Genomic DNA, 26800 nt, shown 5'->3' with positions numbered 1-26800 from the left:
TGCCATGTCTCATTTTTAGCCAAAACTTAAGTAAAAGACTAAACTGAGTATCTAAATACATCAAAATATAAAACTTATTTTTAAAAATTAAATTTTAAACATCATAAAATAAAATAGCAGGACATTTTCTGATTTTGCTTACCTATAATTATCCCCAGAATCATAGAATAGCTAAGGTTGGAAAGGACTTCAGGAGCTCATCTAATCTAAACCCCTGATCAAGCAGGGTCAGATGCAGCAGGCTGCTTGTCCCACTGGGTTTTCAGCATCTCCATGGATGGAGATTCTACAGCCTCTTTGGGCAATCTGTTTGACCATCCTCCCGGTAAAGAAGTTTTTTACATTATTTTTCAATGGAAACAAAATTTAATTTTCTGTTTTCAGTTTGCACCCACTGCCTCTCATCCTGTCACCAAGTGGCAATGAGAAAAGTCTAGTTTTGTCTTCTTTACACCCTCCCATCAGGTATTTACTGTGAGAATGAAATGTTATTCAGTATTTTACTGTTCAGGAGAAGCAGGGATCTTGTGCCTAAATTAGTCCAGCCATTAATCATATGGTATCACCCAACCCACACATCATGCTTGGTGCTATACAAAATCAGGCTATCATCTTTAAGATTCAGAAATTATGTATGTATATATGAATTTTACAGTATCATGCCTACACTATAAATCTCTATAAGACACCTGCTTACTTGCTAGCCACTGGTGACCATTTTCTGGGTTTAGAGGCCTGATTTTTAATTTATAAAGGACAGATAAGACTCTGCACTACCACAGTGTGAAATGCACAACAAAACAGTAGTTCCCCATTTAGATAATAAGTAAGAGTGCCTCACTCACATTTTTTCACTCTTATAAATGACAGAGCACTAAAAATATCTGCAAGGTCTGAGACTATAGCTCACCAGGCAATTTAAGCTGCAGAAACTAGCACAGCTGCCAAAAGAAGTTATCATGTTCTCCCCCACACTTTTGGCTGCTAATTCCCACCCCCATCACCCTTTGTACCAGTGACAGTCCTTGGACACCCATATAGGAGAAGGCTGGGATAAACCCAGCTGAAAACAAAACCTTACAAATAATTGGCTATTTTCAGTCAGATCCATTCTCCAAATTTATGAACAGCCACATGTGCTGTGTGAGGGAGAACAACAATATGGGGAGGAGAAAAGAAGCTGGCATTGCATCTGACACAGACGTGCCAGGTTAAAATGTCCACTGAACACTTAGGCTGAAGCTTAGCAGTCAACACAAGCTATTGAGTGAGTAATACTTCATTCCCCAGGCATTACTTTCAGACTGAGCTGGACTGGCCTCTGGAGATGCCTGCTCCTGAGGGTAAGCAAATCTAGGATGTCTGACATTCAGCCGCTTAATTTCTACCTATTTAAATTAACCCAGACCTAGATGAATAGAGAATGGTAGAAAAGCAAGTTTGTGACTCTTACAGCATTTCATTCCCATTAACAATTGCCATTTGGAAAAAAAAATAATTGTAGCATACCTTACCATCATACAAACATAGAAGTGGTACGTATTTTCTGTACGCTCTACAAATTTTTTCCTAAACCATATTTTACATCTATAAGCAATACTTTTCAGTGATGTGGTACTGTATTCCTCCTACAGACCATATAAATCCACAGTAGAAACAGCCATAGCCACCGTTCAGTTATAAATCACTTACATTTCTTCAGAGTCTTTGTCACTTTGCTGTGCTGTGGGAAAGGATGGTCTTTTCCTTTTTGCTCAAACTGGTGCTCCTTACAAAAGTGTCTGTCTCCTCTATGGCAAATAAGGACAAAAGGTCCTTAACTTTCACTTGAAGTTATCTAAGAATAAAAATGGAAAGGAACACAGTAAGTGCAAGGATCAGTATTGTGTTTTATAGTAAGGTATTACAACCATCTCTTTAAAAAACACTTCAGGGTCATTCTTACACACATGTACTGCACACGTAGGAAGAAATTGTACACGTCTCACATCTTTCTATGTATGAAATATGTGAAGTAGTCACTACTCCTAAAGCAGTCACCTACTTCACTTCTGAGATTCATAATAACAAGATTAAATTACTTTAAAAGAGCAAGCGTAAAATTAAAAGATAATTTTAGATTATTGATTATTTATTTTGTACCACGAAGACACTGTGAATACTTATTGCTGAGGAAGCAATCACGATTTGCTGGGCACGGGTTCACTGGAAACCACCTTGGCTAGCCATTATTGATAAATATTATAATCTGAATCTTCTGTTAAAAAAAACAGCTTTCTATTGCACTATGTCTTACTGCTCAGAAAGTGAGACCTGGGGTTTATGATGGGTAGTTCCATGAAAACTTAAAACTCACCACTCCATTCAAGTCAAATCTATAAACTGAATGGTAAAAATTACTGAGAAAGAAATAAAGAACAAACTGTTAACACGTCACTTGCTATTGTATTAATCCCTATCTTGAAAAGTTTCTTGTCCAGCACAGAACACAAAGCAACAGAACTAATTAGCAAAGGTTCAGAGAAGAAAATATACATGATCAAAGGCTTAGAATGGTTTCCATATATGAGGAAGAATTCAGTATACTACCACGATCCAGACTGGAAAAGAGATGACTTAAGGAAGGGTATGATAGAAAATGACAAAAGTCTGAAGAAGAAGGAAAAGTTGCACAGACATCGCCCGTTCCCTATCCCTTGAATTCAAGATCTGTCTCGTAAAAGCCAAGTCCAAAAGGAAAAGCAGGAGTTTCTTCTCCAAAAATTGGGTAGCAGAACTGTGAGCTTCTTCCCAAGGATGCTGTTGATGCAAGGAGGTTTCATGAGTCAAAAGGGAGAGTAGAAGTACCCTTGGAAGACAGTCATCACTGGATATAGAGGATGGCCTAAGTGAATCATTGGTCTGAAGCAGGATGACTTGTCCTATCTCCTTGTATATTTGTTTATGGTAGTGCTAAGTCAACAAATTTTATATCCATTCTACACTGATCTATTCACCAGTCAAGAACCAGAATTACTGCATTAGGTACACAGGGCGTCTAGTCTTAGTTGTACTTGAAGTACAGGTTAGATCCTTTTGAGCAGCAAAGTGAAATCCCATGATCCTCTGCACTTTGCTACCTCATTTGATTTTATTTTACTTTTTCAGCGGTGATGGTGTTTTGGAAATATCAATCAAATTTATTAAGCATGTAGTGAAGTCTTACTGTAAAGCAGCAGTAGCCTTCCTCTCTCCGGTCCGCAGTCCCAAAGCAGCCAGGGTGGAGGGCTACAAAGCAAGGGTCTGCTTCTCAAGTTGTCCCTCGGTCTCATGGGTTTGAGTCTGTAACTTCATCCATGAGTTTCACTCAGTTCAACACTTATATAAATGCAGGTCAGCATCTCCATGTCCCAAGTTTCATCTAAAAGCAAGCCTTAAACATCATATACTCTGTATTCCAATATCTTCTCTTTTGCTTTAATCTCTAGGATACAGCAGTGTTTCTGATTTATTTTGGGAAAGTGCAGATCAATTAAAATTCCTTCAGGGAAGCCTTCTGAACCAGCAGAAGTGAATGACTGTCATCAGGAACAAACACTTTTTGTTGTCATGGACCGGCATGTCACTTTTGAGCAAAAACTATGTTAATTAATTCTATCCATAACTACCAAGTGCACCAAAGGAATATAACCAGTCCTTTCTGCTGTCTTGCTAGATACAGATCTTTATGTCTGTGCACCGAGTATCCCTATATGGAGACTTGTGCATCGCCACGTTATATGAAGAAGCAGCCTGTACTAGCACAAAAAAACATAACAGGACAGAAATAACTTTGTTCAGACATCAGTATGCAACCAAAGTCCCTTTTGCAAGATGCACGAATGAATACCCTAACGTTTCACTCAAAAATCACAAATTTTCCACTACATTTACACACACACCTATTTATTAACATTCTTTTTAGACCCTACAGTGAGGAATTTGAATAACTGACACTTTTTTTGGTCATCTTGATATATTGGATCAAAGTATGTTTACTGTTCCGTCTATTCCCCCCTCTGAAAAAGAAGAGGCTGCTACAACGTTTTCTGTTCTGTTTGCTTCTGCAGCTCAAATGGCTGCACAGAGGATGAAAGAAAATTCACTGTACAGCATGCTAATGATCAAAGACCTATGTACCACTGGCCTATAGCAACATTTTAGGCTATCTCTCCCTCCTACCATTTGTCCAACTTTTCTGTTTAGAATGTTAAGGGTAGGAATATAACCCGGACAGCTCAAAAAGAATCCAAGATCTGTTTGATATCCTTCATGTCACTGTTATTCTAACTATAAATAAGAGCAAGCTGTAGCAAACAAGAATTGAATGTCTTAGAACTGATATATGAGCAAAGACAAGCTTCTTGCAAAGTGGCAAAATTGAATGAAGCGGACTCCAGGTATACTACAGCAGGTAAAACACTATTACAGGATAAACCTATTGAAAACAGTCGGACAGTAGCAATAACAATGCAGAATTATCATTGCCATTACTTAAACACTCAGAAAGAACATCATGAGAACAGGTATTATAAGGTGGCTACCTACTGGCCGTCAGATAAAAGCCATGATTTTCACTCTTTCTATATATGGCTTCAAGTTACTATTAAATAAAAGTTTACAGAATCTTCCCGTGAATAACATCTTGACTCTCTCACACAAGTGCACATAAAGGGGGAAAAGTTGATATGTAATTACCTCAGTTGCAAGCACTAGGAATTAACAGTTACCCAAAAAATCATATAAACTAAGAATTTTTTCTTTTCAACTACTTTTTAAATAACTCCATCTGAAGGTTAAATGAGAATTCATGCCTGCTTTAAAAATTTATTCCATATATTCCTTAATTCAATTATACTCCTGGTGGAGATCCACTTATATCAAAGATACATGAAGAAATTTTTACATGAAGAATTTCTTAGCTTATGTTTTTTGTTTCCAAAACAGCACAGTGATACAAGTAACTTGTAAGTTTAAAGACACAAATATATTCCAGAGTACACATATATTAATATGGGGTATTAAAAGCTATGCTTGTGTGCAAGCTCACACCATTTCCATAAATTACCTAAGACAGAAAGTAAAAGCTATATATTGTAATGTGATCTTATTAGCATTACAGATATGGGACTTTTTTGGCAATTCATAAATACACAGCTGCATTACAAAGCCATCCCAAATAAGTGCTGATAAAGTACTTTATCTCATGACTGTCACATATTTTTACAGTACACTACAGAAAAATGCATTAGAGAAAAAGTATTGAGGACTATACAAGCAAGTTTCCTACTACTTTTAGGATTAATATGATATAAAATTCCATTTCTGTTCATAAACATCCTATTAATTTTACTTTCCATATCTATAACCTATTGGGTATAACTAAGCAAAAGACTGAAGAAGGATTTGGCCTGAAACCATAGTATATAAACAATCAAGGACTGGATTGGCATTTTGAGTTTGGTTTGGTTTAATATTGAATAATATTTACTCTCACATGTAATTGTATAGTTAGACTAATGTAGTATTACAATCACGTGTCTTCAGAAATATGTTTATCTAAAAGCCTTTACCCAGAAATCTTATCTCACAAAAACATAAACTTGCAAAAATAACTACTGTTTTGCTAGTAAATGCTGAAAACATTATCAAGGAAGATGTATTAAAATACAGCAACAAAAGACACAAATATATCTGCGCTAAAATCCCCTCCAGCTGATCTGTGCCATCATTGTCCTAAACTGGAAACAAGACAACAAGTAAACAAGAGGATCAATCATTGAAAGCAATAAAGCTGTTATACTGAAAACGCCCCTAAATGTCGTGCTGTTAAACTGAATAAAGCTGTTTGGTTACTCTGCAATTTAAGAAATCTTATTATGCTATGATCAAAAAAGCAATACTTCAGAAAACATCAGAGTTAGCATACTTCCCTTCTCTTACATAATAAAAAGAGATAGGCAGGACAAACTATCTATCTACAGGTAAAACGGTCTTTCTACTACTAGAACACAGGCATCAGCCCCATTAAGATAACCAATAATCTTCCCTATGCTTTCTATATGGATCTCCTGCAGGACCTGAAAACACACACTAAAATTTGTAATATTTTAAAATCTATTCCTCTCATCAGTTGTGTACTAAATTCTTCAAATCTTCTGGATTTGGATCAACATTAAGAGTTAGAGAAATACTCTTTTTTTTTTTTTTTTTGCTTACAGATTTATTCAAGACTTAGTTAAAATATATTAAACAGAAATACAACCTTAAACTGAATTGTGAATGGATTGGCATTAAAACAAAGGTAAGACTTGTGTCTAAATAATTCCTTGCATGGCTACCTGTCTACAATCCCAAAGTAAATGCTATATACTAGATGGATGGGAGAAGACACAGGCTAACTAACTCTACAAGGCAATCCACCAACAAAGATATAATGCTAGATTTGGGACAAACAGATGCAATAGTTGGTAAACTGTTGTTAAACCAATATCCAAGCTTGGGAAGGTTAAAGAGATAGTGGTAAATTTGTATAGTACTTCTTGTGGAAAATATGTCTGGGAATATTTTTCTCCAACAATCTCCAGTGGGAAGAGTGCCATCTCCTTTCCCCCATATTCCTTCCAGCTCTATCTGCCCTTCTCTTTCCAGGCTGTCATTCAGCACAGGAACACACAGCAGGAGCTGAAGAAACAAATGCTGAGCAGTTTGGTGTGATTCCAGACATGAAACAACACACACAACTCAGTTCATCAGGGTTATGCAATCAACACTGACACCAACGTGACAATAGCAGGAATTCAAGTGTTTGGTTTTTTTAATTCATCTCATTGCTAACTGGTTTGGAACCCTATCACCTGAGAGAAGGTCACTCATTAATGTGCAGGACTGTCACAGTGCTGCAGCACTCCTGTAAGACTGGCAGGGGTGTAAAAGGTTTCTGTAGAGAAAGAGAGGTGAGACATTCCACAAAACTTCATTTTGCTTTTTTTTTCCCTCTATTTCTCCTTTATTTTCTCTCCCACTCTCCCTTTTGCTGAAAATGTTGTCCCCTTCCGCAGCTCTGTTAGGAACATAAAATGCGCATGGAGCCAGCAGGGACAGGAGGACAAGAGGCGAGCATTCAGTGACAGCCTGGATCCCTCCTTGTCACCTTAGGCAATGCCAGAACACAGGACAGGCTTAGACTGGATGGAGCGAGGATCAGAGATGCTGAAGCCAAAGGTACAAGGGCACGAGGTTTGAAAAACAGACTATGATTGATAAAATTCTGGAGACCATGGCAGGCCAGACAGTAAGAGCATATGTTTATTTGAGGGGATGATTTACATTGTTATACAATAGAAGGTAGAGCTAAACTAAAGATGTGAACGTATCTGGGCTTGAAGGGACTTGCTCTTGTGGACCTGCTTGCTCCTGGGTGTTGTAAGTAGGATGGCATCCTTGGGACATCTTTAAATTCTAAATTTCCCTTCTGAATTTTGGCAGACTGGGCTGTAATTAAATGTTCATATACACTGTGGAGTTTTTTACGAGAGTTTGATTTATTTAATTGTGATTGTTACATTGTCTAGTATATATTTATTTCCCAAAGCAGTGCAAGTCAGCTTTTTGAATAACTATTTGTATTCTTTATTTCATTTCACACATATAGAGCATACAGTGGTCTGGAGGGTAAAGGCAAAATTTCCAGAGAGAATGCAGCAGCACAATGACTTGAACCACTCTACTCTGGGGCTGATGCAACTCTAACTTCTCTCACCTTCTTCTTCAGCTCCACCTGAGACTCTCACTCCTTCCTTTGCCTGACTTTAAAACAGTCCTGCAAAACAAGCGACCAACTTTTGACCAAAACATGATCATCCCTGCTAGAGCAAGAGGAGAGTGAGGACATTTAACCTGGATAAAGTGGGACCACACAGTCGTGATGTGGCATGGCTTGCTCTGCTATGGGAAGCTCACCCTGTGCGTCTTGGGGTGTAGACTCACTTCTTCCAGTGGCAGAGGCAGCACCAGTACCACCTCACCCTTCCCAGCACTGGCCACTGAGTTCTGCCAAGAACTCTGCATGGAGCTACATGATTAGCCCTACTGAGGAACTAATCTAGATTAAAAGTAAGTAGCAAAATGAAAGCTGCTGTCAAGCTTATGAAGCCCACTTTGCAAACCCACAAACCACTGTGTGAGCATCTTCAGAGGTACAGGAGTGAAGAGAAGGAACCAAAAGATGCTTAAGCCATCTGAATGCTACTAAAGGAGCATTTACCACCCTATGATCTGATTAGGCTATGGAGTCCAGCAGTCAAAAGCTATCAGATATCACTGCAACTTACCAAGCACCATCATCCCCACCTGCCTGCCCCTCCGCTCCTCTCCAGCCTTCAAAGACACACTACAAAGGAGTGCAAAGACCCATACTGCAAATGAGATGGATGTGCAGTCCTCAGGGCACAGGTGTAGGCTCTATGACAAAGACAGGCTGCAGAAGGCAGCAAGGACTATAGCATTAACATGCAGCAGCTGCTGGGTTTGATTTACATGTCTTAGAGAACTGGGCCCCATTATTAGAGTGGATGCACACCAGCCTGGCATGCCTTGGTTTATTACTGTTACATCTGTACATAGGTATGGACATCTTGTGTTCAATACTCTAAGCAGCCCATTGTTAGTATTTATATTATAAACTGAAAACTAAATCAAAGTAAAATTCTGGGTTTTGGTCTTAAGATTAAATAATTTATTCAAAATTCCAAAAGGAAAACTTAAAATCTACTTTATATCCCTCTTCATTTTAATGACATTGAGTTTTACAATATATTTATATTTTTTCCAAATGACATGGCTATACTGTAGCTAATACAAAGTACCTAAATTACGTATACATTGTCTACATCATTTAGAGCACATATAAAACAATTGTAGTCCATCATTCTATTAAACTATTGTCCACTTTTCAATAGTTTCATTTAACAGTACAGGAGAACAATCATTAAATGAAATCTTAATATGAGCTATCAGTTTGTAAACTGAGCAGCAAAGTATAGTATGATGGAACTCACAATTCAAGAAATTCTGGGTTTTATATTTAATAATTTTATGTTTGCCTATGTATTCATTTTCTACAAGATTAAAAGAATAGTAATTAAAAAAAAAATGAGAAAGTGGGGGAAAATACCTTATCTGCATTTCTCTTCCAATTCCATTTGGACAACAGTATTTCCTAAATGTAGCCTATTCACTGCTGGATGTGTAATTACCTTCAGTTCATAGTCTAGACATTAATGCTTTCGTAGTATTTAAGACTCCTTGTAACATGCTTGCTGCTTTAAGTAAGCAAGGCTAAATCTTGACCAGATAAATTAGCAAAGAATGCAATAAAAGCTGCAATAAAAGAACTTTATCCTCCAAACCTTCAAGTTGCTGCTAAATGAGATTTCTTTGAAATGCAGATCAGTTGAACTAGATTAGTGAATTTTAGCTCCTGTCAACATCATAACAAAATACAAATACAATTGTTCACTGGCCTTATCTCCATGCTTCCATCTGCTGCCTTGTTATTTACTTTCCTTGATTTACTATGCAGATCTAAATAAGACACATCAAGGAGGGCTTACAACACAATGGCTTCTTAAGCTTTACATCAAGGTATTTGAAACTGAAGCCCTGAAAGGGGCTGCCATCGAAGACATATCTCTAATGAACTTCCATATCAGAGAGGTTTGGTATTTAATACTGCTGTGAAAAGAAAAAGCTACAAATCAGAATGGCCTATGAAGGAAAATGTCTGCAAATCTTGATGAGATTAGCACCTACCAGAATTAATATCCCAATAAAAATGATATCTGGTTCACTGAAGAGTTAAAATTCCAACCTTTGCAAAAATAATGCCTAGTGTCAGAATGGGAAAACTCAGCTGACAAAGTTGAAAGGTCAGGGGGGTATTCTTTTTTCTCCACAAAATGTTCAAAAAGCATTTTTGCTGGTGGCTTGATTAATATACTGTTGACAAACTAGCCATGGAATGAAATAATTAACAGACGACAGCGCTACTGTGGTACTTTCTGCAACAGCGGAATTTTACAGTGTCTTTAAAAAAATTAGCAGCAACTTCATGGCAAAACAACATAATCTAAAATGACAGCATGCAACATTTCTTCAATAATTTTACTATTTCCCTTTCTCCCCCACAGCAATCTATGGCAGCGCAGGATAAAATCTTCTGTCAGTTTGCTTAAAAAAAAAATCCTTAAGTGCCATTTCTATTACATGCCACAGCCCTGCTTGCAAAGTGCAAAAAACAAAGAAGTTTATTCCTCATGATTTGAACTCTCTCTATATATATCAGATAAATTAAACAAATACAAACACCTTAAAAGTTTCCAAAGCTCAGGCATAACCTTGTGCAGTAAATCCCCAGCTCTCACAGTGTGCTGCAATTTGACAAGAATTTTTTTGCTGGGCTCTGAAGTACGTAAACAAATGATACTTTTCTTTCTTAAGAAAGCATTTCAATCATTTATGTTCTTCTATAGCAAGGGAAGATCCCATAAGCATGTTCTGTACTGTGGATCAATCAGCTCCAAACTGAAGTAGACATGTTGTATGCTCCAGTGCCTGGAAATCATGCTGCAGGCTCACCAGATGATGAAAACAGAGGTATGCAGTGTAGGGGAGCCCCACATGGCACCCGCTGGCTTCTGGGCATGTCAAACTTCACAACTACCCTACAGTCAATGACAGCAAACACCTTCCCTTTTCTTCTCGCCTCCAAACATATACTTGTCTTTCTATCCTCCTTCCAAATTACAGGCAGTCTTCCAGAAACAAAGCCCCCAAACAGAAGCAGCATCCCATGGCTATACTGCACAAACCACAGTTGTCTTCTTGCTACATTTCATTTTGTATGAGCTATGTTCCAGACTTACTTACGGCCAAGAGAGACCACTACTTTTCCTTGTTTAATGAAACGACAAAACAACAGATTTACATATGTAGAAGCAGGTGCTGTAACAGGTTTGACGACTCTTGACCTAAAGCATGTAAAATGATTTATCAGCAACAGCTGTCCCTAAGGTATTGGAGCTCTGATGGACAGTCAAAACTTCACCATCTGCACCGCCGTGTGTTAAAAATGACAATCTGAATTAAAAGCTGGTCAACAAATCTCATATAACTAATGCCTTCCATATCCCCATCCATATGTTGAATTCCCAAGACACACAACACTTGGATTATCTATTATAAATACCAGTCTTTAAATCTAAATAAAATAAGACAATCTAGGTAGATGTGAAAAGTAAGTTTGTGGGAGTTGCTACTTATTCACAAAACAAGCATTTAAATTATTCTTTGAATGTACATACATTTGAAATGCTTCTAAAATTTCACATCAAGATATAAACATATTCTTTCAAAATAGCATTATATCTCTTTTCAGAATTAAAAATATAGTTATAAATATCTATATAGGCTAATTTGAGGATGTGTAGTGCTAACACATTTTTTAGCTTGTGAATTATTAAACAACACCATTTTTGTCTAGCTTAACTTCTCTGAAGCCTTTCTTGAATGCCCTAACAAAAAACCCTGATTGATAGCAAAACATCTTATGGCATCTCTGTGTTCTCTACACAATGATGGCATCCCAGAGAAGTGAGGTTTGCAGTTTATGTTCTAATTTTTCCATGTGAAGGGGAAATGCGTTTTTTTTTCCCCCCAGACCAGTGGAAGGAACCTGAGAGTCTGAATATGACCCCTTGGTGAACACAGTGACTTGTTCTGGAGCTATGCTAGCAGAAGGTAGCACCATATGCCCCGAGCCCCAACTTGGATGCTCTTTCTACAGTCTAATGTGCTTGTCAAAAGATGTTAAAATCACAGATTTATTTTCTCTGGATATATTTTATTATCGTACAAAGTAAAAAGAAAGGCAAATAGAATGTATTATGACTTACATAGACTATCATCCAAAAGGTACTTCCACCAGTTTAAACTGCAAGATCTTTTTTTATCAGTGAAGAGTTTCTGAGGTGTTCAACATTACCACAATCTTGTATCTGATATCAATCAAAGTTATTGTAACTCTTATTGATTACAAACTAACTACATTCTAAACTTCAGTATTAATAATTTTCCTTCTCATACAAGTGTGGAAAAACACAGCACATTACCTGGAAATGACTGAAAATTACCAATCTTTCCTCCACTGAATTTCACTGAACTTTCAATTATTTCTTTTCGAAGATTCAGAACACCACAGATCTTACCAATGTAATCCAGGCAGAAAAATTACTAAAATAAGAAAAAACTAATCCAGGGAAAACATACTGGAATCAAATGTAAAATAACAAAAAATGTGCTTTCCAACATTTCTAATGATACCTTTAAATGTGATGGCACATATAAATTCATTTAGTTCATATTTTGATCTTTAGTTTTTAGGTACTGCTAAAGGACAGAAGGTACTTTTTTTCTCAAGTAAATAGCAAAATTATCTTGCAGAATTTTCTGATATTCAAGTATCTTTCACACAGTTACAATTTCTTGCAAAAAAAGACTTGGAAAAAAAAGAAATACAATTTATTTACTCGCTAGGTTGTAACTGTCTGTTGAGAGATACAGTGATCCCCTCAAGAGCATAAATATTTAGACAAATTTTTAAATCTGTATTATATACTTGACAGAACATATTTACATGACAGCTCAGAGCTTAAGCAATCTGATAAGAAATACTTCCCCTATAAAACAAAGTCAAGTTAGAAAAAAAGCGCAGCTCAGCCACGTAAAGAGGCTTGAGATTAAAAACATAACCATTTAGAAACAGATTAGCCATTTAAGTGTTTGCATCAAAATTGTGATAACATTCATCCTAGTTCCCGATTCACTGGATACTATGTATGTGTTTATGAAAATCGAAGATGAGTAGCACACAGCATTTACTCTGTGTCTTCTTGTACTAAGCCATTTAATTGCCTGCTCATTATTTGCCGCCCTCTGCTCCCACCAGTGCCACATCCTAGGCAGGCAGAGAGGCCCCAGCATGGCAGGGATGCCCGTCTCACCCAGCCGCCACGGGGAAGGTCAGGACTGAGGTAGGAAACCTCTCCACTGCTGCCTGGCAGAAAGCTGGAAGCCCAGCTCCCTGCCAAAGTGATGTCCAAGAGAGAGACATTGGTAAAAGGTGGAAATAAGCCTTACAGGCTTTGTTGGCAAGGGCAGACTTCTGCCATCTCCCTGAAGCAAAGGAGAGCTTTCCCCAGCACAGCCACTGTGGAAGCTGAGGGCTTATTTATCGCTCCATGACCTACTGCTCTTTATCTTGGCGGTACTCAAACAAATTACATATTTTGGGACCAGACATTGGGTCTTGAGGTTTGGCTTACAAAGCATATTTGGCTTAACATGTGCATTTATCAAGGACAATTCTAAAACACCTCCATGATTCAGGGGAATCTTCCCTCCTTCCACAAAGACCAAGAAAAGTAAGACTTGAGACCTCAATGTGGCCAAAACAAACTGCAAACACATGAGAAACACACATTCAGACAAATCCAGTAAATAAATTTAAAGGTATAATCTCTCACTGTGTTCTGTGCTTTTCAAAAGGCAGACGAGCTTTGGAAGGAACACTGAGCTGGCTCGATGCAGCCATTGGGCATTTGATAATAAATTGCTGCCACCAAGCAGCAACTCACAAAAAAGGTGTGAAAGGTTTGTAAGAATACAAATATCAAAAAGCTATCAAGTAAGCAACTTGGAGGACCTTTTACACTCTTGTCAGGGAAAACAAGTACCTCAGGAGAACTATACAGACTAAAACAAGATGCAAAAGCAAAGACCAAAGGATTAACAAGGAGCAAACTCAGAGTCAAACAGTAAACTGGAAATGCCTGGTCAAAGAATTTAGGTTTGGACCATTTTTACTCACTTTTATGCAATATTAAAATCAGACTCATCCTACTTAACTTTAAACATCTACACAGGATGTAGTCTCTACCTAATGCAGAGCTCCTAACAGGGCTGGCAGCTCTCCTCTGTATGGGAAGCCAGGGAAAGAGGCTCAGGAGCATTAGTGAAGCACTTGATGTTTGAATGGACAAATCCAGATGCCGTCAGAATGAATTACAAGAGAGAGTAGACTGTAAGAAAAAATTTACTTGGAAGAGAGGAGGAATTGCTGGATATTTTTCTAAACATAATGAGATCTGATTTTGAAAAAAATCAACTTTTAATTAGTAGAAAAAAAATCTTTAAGTCTAGATTGTACTTCAAGTTTTACAATGGATATGTCCACAGAGGAACACAGATTTACTTTTTTCCCTTGTACTTCAGACTGTTTAAATTCAGTCTTTACTATTGAGTTCTGTGAACTTAAGAGTATCTGCTAAGTTAGTTAGTTCAGATACAGAATCAAACATTTTTTATTATATTTAGCTACAGCTTTCAACATTTGAATAAATTAAAAGCTAGGAAATGGAGGTGAAAAAATGCTGAGGATATTTGTTTTTAAAGTCCCAAAACAAAAACAAAAATCCAGCACCTATGGACATCATGTATTTGTGGACCATAACAAACAGTATACTTTTCAAAGAAATTCTTTCTTATTCTACTCTCCTTTCAAACTATAAAGCAATCATTTAGACTTAACATTGAAAAGTGTTGCCTTTTGTAAAAATATGTGTCTCATAATGTACACAGAATGGTTTGTTCCCACAGACTTATTAAGTAGCACACAGAGGTAATCTTTATGTTTGCAGCATATAAAATATTGATTATTAATATTTTATAATAAAATAAGGACAACTAGTAAATTTTCTGATATAAGCTCCCTACTAAAGTCTATTCCCTTTCTGTTTACATGCAAAATTCTCCTCTAAAATTTAAAAGTGAGAATCTTAAAAAGTGGAAAAAATACAATTATAAAATGTTCTTTATTTGCCATTAGATTCCAAGGTTGTAGAATACTGTATCTGTCCCAATTTTACAAAACTGCTTAAGGCATCTGCCAAGCAAGTTTCAAGAGGATTAGCTGTAATGAAAATGCAACATATGTAAATACAACCACGTATTTAAATGTCAAATATTTCAAACACAATAGAAAAATTACAAATTCACAGTTATTTTTCCAAACATATTTCTATCGATTCCTTTCATGAAAGATAAAAACTTCAAAACAGCATTTTTACACTGTACAAAACACACAATGTGGCAACACGTTAACTTGGCCTTCCTAATGTACCTCATTATTGAACTGAATGGGTTTTCTTATGAACGCACAACATACTCCACCTTTAAAACCAATTTCACATACTTCAGATTCACCTTGTAGATTCAGAAGAATCCTGTTCCTTGTGCTAAAATCAGCAAAAACAAGGCATGGTATGAACTTTAAAAAGCATCTTTTCCTTTGTGCTCTTTGGGTATCTTTACTTAACATGATGTACAATATTAGCACAGGAGAAAGAACACAATTACACAAGAAAACAAAACCATGCAGCTAAAACTACTCTGACTTCAGACACATTTTTCTCATCTCTGGATGTGGTACTACCTTGCTGTGAACTATTAGCTTTCCAGTACTTAGAGACAGACAGTTTCATACTGCTCAACAGAGATTACTGCTGTCTATCTAAATAGGGCTTACAGTGGCATCAGCATATTTTATTAACTCAGAACCATAAATCCTATTCTTATATGCTTTAAAAGACCAGTACTCCTAGGGTCAGTTAAATTTACAATAGAGTGGCACCTACCACAAAGAAGCTTCAATATAAGGATATGCTGCTTTCTCCTCAAAAATCCTAGTATCTATTGAAAGGTTAATAAATAGTACCTCATCATTGAAACTAAACAACTGTTTTTCAAGCAGATTTTTAGCTCACCACAACATTACACAGTACCCCAATATACTCTATAATGCCTCACAACACAGGTTTTCTTTGTGTTTCAAGAATTCTCCCTTCTTTGCATGATAAGCATGGCATTTGCAGGTGAGCAGACCTTAACATCTGCTCTTCTGTGAAGCTTTATTTAAAAACATAAGCTGTTATCAGGGTTCTAAAATTTGGGGACCTGATTTTAAAGTAATAAACCAATTTTAAGCAAGGTCTTCTCAAATTGCAGACTGTTTACTATTTTATCTTTTATTGTAACACAACACTATTCACTGGAACTACACTCTCAAATAACAGTGTAACAATTCAATGCTATCACTGCAATGAAAAGAAAAACAGTGAGCTTTGAAGCCATCTGATCTTCTGTCAAAACTGCAGTCTTTTACTGATTTCAGAATCTACTTAATTTGCTATTTTGTAACAAAAAAAGTAAAGAGACTACAAAAAGTAAAGAGCCAGAAGTAAACATTTTGATCAACCTAATTCACTTTTAAAAAACCAAACTCCTGCTGTTCCTTTTTAGAAAAATACCTTGACATTTAAAGAGAAAATAAGAGCATGTGTGTGACTTGTTTACATCAGATAGAAATAAATTCTTCCTAAATGTAGAGAGCACAAAGTTTTCTTTTGATAGTTTATGAAAAATATTTAAGGAAATGCTTAAAGCACTTGGCAAATCTTTTGACAATTTAGCAACCTACCAATATAGCTGCTCAGACACCATGGTGATGTGCATCATATATAGACTTCTGGAAAAACATCATCTACTCAACACAAGCATGCAATTTTAGCGGATAGAGAGGGACAGGGTGCAGTTATACTGCCTGTAACGAAGTAGGTGTTGCAGTATTGTATGGTCTATCACCAGGAAATGGAGGAAATGCTCAGTCGGAAGCACTGATGACTTGCTATCGTGTCCATGCCAGCAAAAATATGGTTGGAAGGAACTAATAAAGTGGTTGGCCCTAAGAAAAAAAACTATGCATGCTAAATACTTTAAGGATGAAGACTTCTAATAAATACAAAATTCAGCTACCCAAGTAACATTACACAGAAGCTCCTTTCTTCAGATGCACTCCAGCCTGCATCTACATGAATACCATACAGGCTTTGAGCAAGCAGCCACAACCTCTGGTTTCTTATATCTCAAACTCAGTTATCAGTAGGTTTTTCAATTCAGAGATTTCCCAGGTGGGCAACCCCCACTCTGACCACTGTTTTGAAAGAACACCATCCTTAGAGACACTGCTCACAGTGATGCAGGTGATTCTTTCAGGTCAATCAGTGCTCACAGGATTGTTTCTTAAGATGGAGCTCACGGGTTTAGCAGCTCACTACTACCACAAAAGCAATACTCCCCACCTCTTCTCTCCCTGCCTTTCCACGTCAGCCACTGGCTCCCACTGCTTACCTTGTGCAGTCTACAGTGATCTCAGATCCCTCTGTGAGCCAATGCAATTCACTAAAAAGGCAGAAAGCACACAGAGGCTTCTGCTAAGTTTGTTTTCCACTGTTTTGCTGAGTTAAGTTGACCCACAGAAGGGTCTGCTGAGCTCCAGATAAAGAGAGGTCACAAGCCCACATATGTGAGAAGAGGGAAGAGGAGGGCAGGCTGAGGGCAGGGGACCAGGTGAAAATCCCTCTCTTACAAATTAGCAACAGCATATTGCAACAAGATCAGCTGTCTGTGAAACTACACTTCAAAACTGTCTCTAGCTCAATATCTACAATGAATCTATTTCTAGCTCATTCATATGTTATCTCTTTATTTTCTGAAGCAAAGGAACATTTTTATTCCCAAGACCTACCTCAGATTTGCTTCTCCGCAAATGCTGGGTCTACTGTCCTGTATTTGTCCAGAGAAGGGCAACAAGGCTGGTGAAGGGTCTGGAGCACACTGGAGCAGCTGAGGGAGTTGGGGTTGTTTAGCCTGGAGAAGAGGAGGCTCAGGGGAGACCTCATCACTCTCTACAACTGCTTGAAAGGAAGCTGGGGGGGGGGGGTCAGTCTCTTCTCCCAGGTAACCAGCAGTAGGACAAGAGGACAGAGTCTCAATCTGTGCCAGGGGAGGTTTAGGTTGGACATCGAGAGGAAGTTCTTCAAAGAAAGATTGACTGGGCATTGGAATTGGCTGCCCAGGGAGGTGGTGGAGTCACCATCCCTGGAGGTGTTTAAGGAAAGACTGGATGTGGCACTCAGCGCCATGGTCTAGTTGACAAGGTGGTGTTAGGTTGTAAGGTGGACTCAATGATCTCAATGGTCTTCTTCAACCTAGTTGATTCTGTGATTCTGTAATTCTGTATAAGTCATCAGAGCATTGGCTATCCAGTAGCTCCAACACCTACTGCAATCCTGGCCAAACAAGCCCAGATTCCCACTTCTTCCGATGGTCCCTAGATAAGTCAATTTGAGGGTTACGGTCAAAGTGCTGCTCAATCTGTTTCACAGTAAACAGTATCTAAATTTGTGTACCACTTCCTTCCAGTTTACACAATGGAACTGAGAGCTGGGTTTGTATGTTATTTGTTTGTTTATGTACTTAGAAGAGGTGGGGAGGAAACAGAGAACAATAAAAGGAAAAAAGGAGCATTTTATTGAGCCACCATGTCTCTCACAGAATGACTATTCCTGGATTTACCAAACAGATTTACATACGGTTATATGTACTCTGCTCTTCTGCTCACTTTCAGCCTTTATTAGAGCAAATTGCAAAAAAGGGAGAGAGACATAAGACTACTTTGTCACTTGTGTGAGTAAAGGCTACTACAAACCAAAACGCTCAACTCTTAAATCATTTTAATGAGTTTTTGGAAGAAAGGCCTCACACTTCCTGAAAGTAAAAGAGCGGGAGCTTAAGCAAAGAGATGACATTTTGGCACATATTTGGAGAATTAAGTACCATTTGGTCCTGCTAATAAACTGGAAGTGAGACTCCCAGGTAGACATTAACCTGAAGGTTATCCTCTAAGTCATGATGGCCAAAAGATGTCAGGGGATAACAGATGGACAAAACAATATTACGAAAGTAGTAGAGCCAGATTTTACTGGTGACACTCAGAGGTCAGAATTAATGATGACTAAGTCTTTTGTGATCAACAACTTGAAAAGCAGTTGTTCAAGATTTCAAAGCTTGAAGCTAAGTTCTAGAAGGTTTTCAGAACACAGTACTTTTTAAACAGACTTTCCAACTCAACCCTTGAATAAAACAGCTCTCCTTTAGGGAAAAGTGGCTTTTGAGAATGATTTATTATCAAGCTAAAAGCCTATGCTGCCAAGTGCAACAATATCTTCCAACTGACACTACATACTGTGTATTGCCAAAGAATCTGTAGGAGGCTGCATGTCCAGACCCAGACACACATCCAGCTGCTGATGCATGTTTTCTGTTTGCAAACCCAATTGTTTACTCAGTCCATATTGATTCTCCCTACTCACAGCAAAGCGCAGGCCAATTTTTTACCCACAGCAAATATCCACAGTTCTTCCAGAGAAGCATCTATATTCTCCCCTCAACAGCTGAGTTAGTTCACTATTAAAGGTACTATCTGTGGTACTGGGAAGATGTGGATTCGCTACAACATGCAACATCTGAAGAGTGTAAGATACTGTTCTGAGCACAAATCTATTTTCATGCAAATGTAGGCATTATGGAAATTCAAACTTCAATATGGTAACATTAGTGATTCACAAAAACTCCAATGCCTTACATGATAATTTTAGAGAAATTTTGTCCAGAAGAACGAGCCTAAGTTTCTCTTTTCATTTTACCACAGTCCTGAAGGATATCTCCTATTATACAACAGCCTTACTTGTCTACCCTCTGAAATCCTGAAACTGCAAGAACTACCTAGAAGATGGCTCTGCTGCAAATCTCAGTACAATGGCGCTGTGGGTGACTCCAGATGCAGTCCTACTGCACCTGAAGGTTACCTCCTAATTGAGCCCAGTCCTTCATGACCTCCTTCCTCCCCAGCCTGCTCTCTTCCACATTTACTGAGCTGCTGGCTGGACTGTTTCAGAACAGCATGAGTTAGGAGAAAACTAACATCACAAATACAACTACAAAAATTAAAACATATTTATCAACTTAGCATGCTGAAATGATTTAGAGAAATCTAAGAAATGGTATCACAGACTTTACTGAAAATTATCTCAGTCTCTAGTTTCTCTTATGAAATTTTTTGTTTCATTATTTTAAATTTACAGAAGTATCTCTGAGATCCTCCCTCTGCTGATTCTTCCTATTTCTTTCCTAGTTCCAGTCCTTCAAATGTTGCCCCACCTTTTTTATCTCCTTCAGAAAGAAGGGCAGCTTTCACTTGGTACAAGCCACAGCTCTCCTGCTATCGTTCCTTCTTTCATATTTCCGTTCATATTCTTTATTATTATGTTTAACAGAATGAAGGAACACTACAGGTTCCTACTGAACAAAGAGATTTACAACAAAAATAGAAAACTGAGATGGCTTTAAGGCACTGTAGTTTATACGCAGCTGCAGGAGGCAAAAGCACAAGAACACCTGGTAAAAAGTAAGGTATGATATTTAATGCCAAGGGAGTACTTTCTCAAAAATCTTAACATTTCTCCTTTTTGCTGTCCACAGTATTCAGTAGTCAGATCTTCTGATGTACAATATTTTACAGGTGTGTCAAGAAGTTCTACATGGACACAAAGGATTTTATTATAAGCCAATAAAATCTAAAAATACACCACTTCTCCTGTAAGAATTATTTTTTACTAGCTTATAAGTTTTCAGTTCAGACCAGCAATATTTGTGCAACTGAGATTCATTATGGTGTTGCCAGTTCTTGTAATGTTATTACAAATGTTTTTATACCAACTTTCATACATTCCATGCAACTCTAAAGGAACTTCATGCCTCAAAAAAATAAATATCCATATTTCATGTCCAAGATGGAATAAAGTTCAAAAATATATATCTGAAGTCTTCAACCTCTGGACAAGGTTTTTAAAAATACCAGAAATAATGAACGCTTTGTACATTCTGATGCCTCTGAATTTTACATGAGTTCCTAAAAGTGTGTGATAATACTGCATTCATTTTACTGTCCTGTTCTGATTCTGAAAGGTGACACTTGTAACATTCTTTAAATAACTGGGACTGAGAAAGAGATGACAGTGGTGATTTTTCATAGAAAAGAGAATCTAATTTTGTTACAAGGCATAAGAAGTGATGCAGAAAGCCATGCCAGAGCTGGAAATAAGGCAAAGTCCACACCAAGCTGTAAGGGCTGTCCTCAGTGCCAACTAATGCATCTGAGATCCGAGTTTACAATGTAGAATGTCTACAGAGCTGGCATCAAACCAAAGCCCATGGCTACACAGTTAAGAATTTTACAGGGTTTGACTTGTATTCTATACCAAGTTTTAGGAATGTTACATAATTTTGTCAGTCGTGAGAGCATTTTAACAACTAGAAATTCCTAGAAATTCTGAATGAATGTTAAGGACCTTTGCACAGAAGGAAGGTGCTAACATAAAAACACAGGAGAGGTGCAAAAGGCAAGCACTTCTTTTCAGAGGAGGAGTCCTGTCTTACCTGTCTCACCTCCTCCCTTCTCCATAATTGTCCATTTCATTGCCAGTACAAAGGGAGGCAGTGAATAAAAGAAAGTGAGAATTTTGATGGCACTTCCCAGAGCTGCTCTTCTTCATGAAGCCCCAGTTCCCTGCATAGGAAGGCAACACCTGAAAAACAACCTCCTATAAACATGGAATCCCGATCTGAAATGCGACTTGGAAATTTAAGTACCAAGGATGAAAAAGTGGAGAAGCACTCAGTTGCTCAGTTGAAACTAGAATTCTGTTTTCTTTTTTTCACAACATCATGTTTCTACCTAAAGCATGATGTTAAGTCCCTCTGAATAAATCTATTTTCATATCAAGCATATTCAATGTTGAGGGCAAGTTGGATGAGAGTTGAATGGACACATTTACCATGACTACACGAAGAACGCAGTCCCAGGAATGCTTTGGGACAATGGGATAGAAATAGCCTCTTACAGGGAACAAATCACTAAAACAGAGACAGCTACACCTCAAAATAGCATACACAGGAACCAAAAGAGCAGTTATTAGATCAGAAGACAGACAATTAATGATCATTTCTTGCCTTTGTAATGAAGGATTTTTATTACTAGAAATAATTCTTGGAGTCACCAATGATTTTACAGTATCCATCAAATTACACTTAGGTTTCTGTGATTTGTTAACTATTTTTGTTTAGGATAATTTAATAGGCATTTTAAAAATCGAGGCTTGTATCTTCTTCACTGGATAGAAGAACATACAAAATGTTTAAGGAAATAGAATAACTATATACTCCATTAAGCATATAATATTTTAACTATTATATGCTATGTGATCAGGCTACTAAGTGGAACCATCATGTCTATGCCTGCCTATTTAAAGTTACCATATGTTAATGTTCAACAATAACATTTCCTCTATTTATTTATCTTCTTATGTCAGTCTCTCATATGAAACTCCATATAGTTTACGATTGAGCAAACAGAATGTGTAATATACAAATAAAACTCAGCATTAAATTTCAAACAGAAGATGATTGGCAGATGACCAATTTGCCATTATAACATCAGTACCAAGGTTATACCTAACCTTAAGGACCAAGTCCTCAAGAAGAATAAATGACATCTAAAACCACATGTGTTTTGTTCCTTAAGGACATTCAGAGCAAATCTGGAAATGGTCCTATGCTGATATAAGAAATAAATCAGCTAAAAACACTGGAAATGAAAAAAAAAAACACAAGGGCCAGCAAATACCATCTCTCAATAGCAGATCAAACTCAGCAGCTGAACAGAAGGTAGCATAGGACAAACTGATTTGAGAATAGGAAGTCATGAGGTCCAGATATAGCAGTAATGAATTATTTCCCTTAAGAGATGAGATCTTTATTTCCTATTGAAGGATTCCAGAAGTCTGTTTTCTCCATCCATGTTAGATATTAGCATTGTGTTAATTGGCTGAAATAGCCCAGTGTTCCAATTTTCAGCAAAAAAAAATAAAGAGAATAGTAGCCACCTGGTTTCTTTGGGCTCAATGCAAATGCAGAGTCCTACACAGAAGGGGGAGAGGGATGGGAAGGGGAGGACTGAGATTCTGCCACACACTCCCTTTATTGCTGCCATCCTGTTTTCACAGGGGAGAGCAGTATTCATCAGGGGCTATGTATGTTTTCTTTCTTCTCTCTTCTCTTTGGTGCTGATGCTGACACACAGAGAGATTCGACAAGAAATGACAGCACTCCCTTAATTATCAAAGGACACCCTGGGCTGAAATTGTGCTGGTACATACTGCACCCTGCACCTTCCTGAGCTGCAGTGCTACGCTGTACAACTAAAGCTTCTGTTGCTTCTAGCCTTCAGAGTTTTTCCAAGTACTTTTGAGGATGCTAAATGTTACTTATTAGCCACTGGAATTTTTCATGGTGTGTAATACATAGGTATTTTCACACTCTGAGAAAGGATTTATTACTAGAGAGTAGAGAAATTTTCTCCTTTGCAGGGCCAGTAGAATCTTCTTTCATGGAGTGAGTAAGAATACCAAGAAGGGCTTTCCAAGTGTCAATTTAGTTCCCTCTCAACCACACAGAAAAACAGAATTTCAAAAAACTCAGAGATGAGAAAGCCAAGTCAAACCAGATGTAGACAAGAATAATTATTATATTGAAAAACAAAGTATGTAAACTATGCATTTTTCAGTTGAATGATAGTCCACATGTACACTCGGACTGAATGTCGCCAAGCCATTAAGCCTCTGTCACAAATTACCTAGCAGATGGCTTCAGAGGTCTCCAGGCAAACACCAATGCCATCAGCCACCAGTGTCTCAGACAGTACAAAATGCCTGATGAAGATGTGGATACAGAATCACAAAATATTCTGAGTTGGATAGGACACACTAGGATCATCACAGTCCAACTCCTGGCCCTGCACAGGACTATCCCCAAGAGTCACACCATGGGCTGGAGAGCATTGTCCAAATGCTTCCTGAACTCTGTCAGGCTTGGTGCTGTGACCACTTCCCTGGGGAGCCTGTTCCAGCACCAAATCACCCTCTGGATGAAGAAACCTTTGTCCAGTATCCAACCTAAACCTCCCCTGACACAACTTCAGGCCATTCCCTCAGGTTCTGTCACTGGTCACCACAGAGAAGAGATCAGTGTCTGCCCCTTCTCTTCCCCTCACAAGGAAGTTGTAGATTGCAATGAGGTCTCCTCTCAGTCTCCTCCAGGATGAACTGACCAAGTGACTTCAGTTGCTCCTTGTATGGCTTCCCTTCTAGGTCTTTCACCATCTTCATTGCCCTCCTTTGGATGCTCTCTAAGAGCTTAATATCTTTCCTATATTGTAGTGCCCAAACATCAAGTGCCTGAACAAGGAAACTTGCAGGTCTGAGGTTTAGAAGGAAAAACAGAGATTAAGATAAAATGCAGCCATAACTGCTTAAGTTTTCCTCTATATACACCCAGACTTAAAAAATGGGTATGGAAGACACAGACCTGCACTATCCCACTGTTCTTGCACCTCCATGGAAATGTGAAGCTGTGAGCGGGCAGTTAGGAGGTTACAAGGCAGTCCTGTGTGGCTGTGCACAGCTAGGTTTAAATCAAACCAGGCACTAGACAAGTATCTTAACAAGCCTAATAAAGCCTTTGATGAACCTGGAAAGAAACAGGGCAGAATATAGAGGCTTATTCTTTCAGTGAGCATGAGCAGATATGTGTGACAGATGGGATTTTACAGAGCTAAGGGAGAGAATACTGGAACTGGTAACAGACAAACACTCTAGATGTCAAACATCCCTCTCTAGAATTTATAGGGACTGGTCTAACTGAAGTAAAGAGTAACGCTCTCACTTGTACTCACAAAACACTAACAAAGCTCTCAGAAGTCTTCAGCATCCACACAGTGACAGTGGAGTATTTTGGGAAAGTGGCAAAAGTCAGGAAAACTCATCTGGCAGGCATCACTGTCTGACTGGACAAGGAACTAGAGGAGTATTGTCCTGTGGCCTAATACTGACACCACAGCAAAAGTTTCCCGTAGTTTGAGAAACAATGGCTAGGCTGCTGAAAGGATATTAAGTGGGAGAGCTCACAGAGGGGTGACACACTTAGTATTAGGTGATGTGTGCCACAAGGCATCACAGGTTAGCTGGGAACTGTATTATCACAAAAGAAAAGCACAGACTAGAATCTGTTCACAGACAAAAGAGCTCTCACAAATTGAGAGTTAATAGTTTCTTCAGTTAGCCCAACGATTTGCAGTAATATAACTTTTGTTTCAAGTGTTCACCTTGGGACCCAGATGCTTGGAAAGAGGCTGAGACTTTTGGAGAGATTCAGGTTTTGCACCTTTGTGGTACCCTTCATCAAGGAAACAATTGGAAAAGTAAATGAAAAAAGGCACACAGAGACACAAGTTAACAGCAATGACCGCCACTACCATGATGAAAACTTCAAGTGTTATGGAGAAGACACATGGAAAGGCCCTGAAATGAACACATTTATCATCTGAAAATACATTATTGACAAGGGGTCAGACTTATAAGTACAAAAGCTACCTAAATCCATACCAAACTTCAGACAGGAATAGAGTGACAAAACACCCTTATCTTGTTAAGAAACAACATCTGTATAATCCACTATACTAGGGTGTCCTGCAGTTGGCTGTAAGGCACCTATGATGTGACACAAAATCTATTCACACATAAGACAAGCCTTCATGGAAAGGGTGTCTGAATAAGGACACAGAAATGGGAATATGTGATGAGCTGCAACACACACTCATTGCTCATTATGCCTGATACACAAACAGTTGATGTTTTGCTATACCTGTCTACCACAAAAAAAAAAAAAAAAAGAAATAAAAAAAAAAAGAAAAAAAAGAAAAAAAAAGAACACAGTGGAAATACACATTAAGTAGGCAAGCAGCAAGGAAAATTGCAAGACCCTGGGACAGCATCAGTCCTGCTGTCTGACTCTATGTCATGACGTAACAGAGTTAGTATCTACAGTTGTCAACCACAACTGTTCAAATTGCCATTTGGAGCAGACTGCTTGAAGAGGGCATGGGGATCATTTAGAGCCCCATCCTGACAAAATACAGACTTCTTTCTTAGGCTACATGACCTAGAAATTGGGTGTCCCTCACAGTTTTGCACAAGTATGGAATTTCACTTGTCCAAGAACTGAAAAAAAAGGAAATATTGGTTAGGAAGTCCCTGGCAGATGTCTGGAGCTAAAATGAATTTATCATCATAGGAATGGGCAACACAGATTGACCAGAAGATTCTATGACATTTACAGAGATTATTAAGAATACTCTGTCAACTGCTTGTGCCTCAGACTACATTAGAGTACAATCTTCCAACATGTAAAGGGAGGAAATCTGAAACAGGTGACATCAACAGTCTCATTTACAAGATGAAACTGCAATGATGCAATTGAACAGACTTACACCCATCCTCCTGAATACAGCAACTGTTTCCAGGGCTGAGGAGTCAAGAGGGAAGCAGAGAAAGTCCACTCTCCCTGGAGCCCGCTGTTTCTTGCCAAGTCCTCCTTGAAGGAGAGTAGACTGCAACAGAACATCTAAAATTACCTCAACAGGTCCACTTTCAAGCAAAATGTCCATGCATCAGGCTTTATCATGATTCTACTTCTTTATTAAGGGGAGCCCTAAAATATTTTGTGACCACTTTAATAGGTTCTTAAAGCCACCTTTGTTTGTCTCTGGTGCAGGAGTAAGACAAGTGAATATGATCAACCATTAGACAACACTGTCAAGGTGTGATTATCTTACACGCACTCATGGGTAAAAAAAAAATTGATAATGGGGAGG

The 26800-nt window shown here is 38.1% G+C and overlaps 1 protein-coding gene across 13 annotated transcripts in view; it reads right to left on the bottom strand.

Annotated features, from left to right (window-relative positions):
• FOXP2 (forkhead box P2) overlaps positions 1-26800 on the bottom strand; it is a 408792-nt gene that overhangs the window by 345728 nt on the left and 36264 nt on the right. For all 13 annotated transcript variants that reach the window (XM_064656006.1, XM_064656022.1, XM_064656003.1 and 10 more), the window contains exon 2: positions 1693-1837. The gene's annotated coding sequence lies outside the window, so the exon portion shown is untranslated. The remainder of the gene's footprint in view (positions 1-1692; positions 1838-26800) is intronic.

Source organism: Pseudopipra pipra, chromosome 5 (assembly GCF_036250125.1).
Source record: "Pseudopipra pipra isolate bDixPip1 chromosome 5, bDixPip1.hap1, whole genome shotgun sequence".
NCBI lineage: Eukaryota > Metazoa > Chordata > Aves > Passeriformes > Pipridae > Pseudopipra > Pseudopipra pipra.
The sequence above is the reverse complement of the archived record's forward strand: the minus strand, read 5'-3'. Positions and strand labels throughout refer to the sequence as shown.